Raw genomic sequence first — 2,500 nt, 5'->3', positions numbered from 1 at the left:
AAAAATAAATTGGATGTGGAGTGTGAAGGATGAAGAATTGAAGACATTAAGTTTCAGTGGTGATGGATTAGTTAGTGGGCAATGATTACCTGTACGATGCATTAGTTAGCAAGTCATTAACATATTTGTACAACCAATTGATTGCACACACACAAATTTATCTCCAAAGTGACATGTAAACGATTTAGTGGATTTTTGACATGACATGGACTACCACGTGGCAGCCACATCAGCAAGGTAACACGTGGCACTTGAAAAAATCAATTTAGTATTCTTCTGCCTTTTATTTTTCTACCTTATTCCAGTTAATTAAATTACTTTAATATTTTTAATTCACCAATTTATTTTTATTTTTATTTATATTTCTGTCTAGGCGCAAGACTGGGCGGCCAGCAAGGAGTCGAGACAGGGAGTTAATTTTAAAATTGATTTTTAAAAAATGATTTATTTATTTATTTCCACCTATGCGGAAGACTGGGCGGCCAACGAGGAGTCGAGACAGCCAGGAGTCGGGACTTGGGCAAGGGAGCGGGACAAGAGGTCGGGACTCGCGGCGGGACAAGGAAGAGGAGGAGGAAGTCCGGGACTCGCGACGGGACTGGGACTCGCGCCGGGACTAGGGAGTCGCGGCGGGACAAGGAAGAGGAGGAGGAAGTCCGGGACTCGCGACGGGACTGGGACTCGCGCCGGGACTAGGGAGTCGCGGCGGGACAAGGAAGAGGAGGAGGAAGTCCGGGACTCGCGACGGGACTGGGACTCGCGCCGGGACTAGGGAGTCGCGGCGGGACAAGGAAGAGGAGGAGGAAGTCCGGGACTCGCGACGGGACTGGGACTCGCGCCGGGACTAGGGAGTCGCGGCGGGACAAGGAAGAGGAGGAGGAAGTCCGGGACTCGCGCGGGACTGGGACTCGCGCCGGGACTAGGGAGTCGCGGCGGGACAAGGAAGAGGAGGAGGAAGTCCGGGACTCGCGCACGGGACTAGGGAGTCGCGGCGGGACAAGGAAGAGGAGGAGGAAGTCCGGGACTCGCCACGGGACTAGGGAGTCGCGGCGGGACAAGGAAGAGAAGGAGGAAGTCCGGGACTCGCGACGGGACTGGGACTCGCGGCAGGACAAGGAAGAGAAGGAGGAGGTCCGGGACTCGCGCCGGGACTAGGAAGAGGGGAGGAGGTCCGGGACTCGCGACGGGACTAGGAAGTGGGGAGGAGGTCCGGGACTCGCGCCGGGACTAGGGAAGAGGAGGAGGAGGAGGAAGGCCGGGACTGGGACTCGCGGCGGGAGTAGGTAGTGGGGAGGAGGTCCGGGACTCGCAGCGGGACAAGGAGGAAGTCGGGGAGGAGGGCCGGGACCAGGAGTCGCGGCGGGGATAGCAGGCAGGACAGGGAGGGTGGGTGGTCTTCCACAAAAAAAGTGTGTCTCGGAACTTCCTTAGTGCAGTAGGACGGGGGCCTGCCGAATCCCACAGAGAGTACTATGTGGGGAAGGGTTCCTCTGAAGCGTCTCGGGAAAAGTCGTGAGGGGGTGACGGTTGCTCGGTGCCTACGGGTCCCGACTGCTCGCTGCCTTCTTTGAGCCCAGTACCGACGTTCGCAGGGGGATACCTGGATACTACTGGGGTTACCTGGATACTTCTGGCGTGTTACCTTGGATCAGTGAGGAGTGGGGGTTAGTTTCCCGGCGACGCGACCCTCTGAGGAGGTCCCGCGGAGGGTCGCCGAGTATTATATGGTGAGCTGGCTGTCAAGGATTGTGAGTCCCGCTGCCAAAATTTTTTTTGGTGCGCGGGCGACTGGAAAAAGAGGGTTGGTCTTGTGCCGATACGCGTAACGTCGCAGCGAGTCCCAAGAGCTAGTAACCATTTTTGGCGGGGGGCGATGGCCTCGGTATTGTCAAGCCATTCTCTCATTCATTTGGGAGGGTGGGGAGAAGTGTTTGCCGAGGCCGTTCAAGCTCCGCCTGGTCGACCACCACTGTGACCGCCACCGCGCTCGATCTCTATTGCAAGCTCAGGTGAAATTCCTGATAAACTTGGAGGGGGTGTGGGACGCGTTCGCAGTGTGGGCCGAGGAGTCATAACATCCCAGGTCGGAATGTGAAAATGGAACTTCGAAACCGGTGAGAGTTCTCTCGTCGGCTAGGGGTTTCACAAAAGTAACATTTCTATAAATTTCTATCCGACCCCTCCATTAATTTGGAGGGGCGATGGGCCCCAGGATTGGACATACTTCTTGCTGATTTGTCTTTTGAGGAAAATCCTTCGCGGTGATGGTTACTTTTTCATTTTTAATGTGTGTATCGGCCTCGTCGGTTTCTCTCTTTCCTGGTCACATTCCCGAAAAAGGCCGCAGCACCTATGATTCTCTTCCGGGGGTCTAACTCTCCCTCTCTCTCTATCCTTCTCTTTGTCTGGCTCTCTCTGGCTTCACTTTTTGTGGTGTGTGCCTCTGGGGGTCTGGTTGGAATTTGCCGTTGGCTTTTTGCCCTCTCTTTTTGCCTTTTAT

The sequence above is a fragment of the Physcomitrium patens genome, chromosome 26 (assembly GCF_059467195.1).
Source record: "Physcomitrium patens ecotype Gransden chromosome 26, ASM5946719v1, whole genome shotgun sequence".
Taxonomy (NCBI): domain Eukaryota; kingdom Viridiplantae; phylum Streptophyta; class Bryopsida; order Funariales; family Funariaceae; genus Physcomitrium; species Physcomitrium patens.
The sequence above is the reverse complement of the archived record's forward strand: the minus strand, read 5'-3'. Positions refer to the sequence as shown.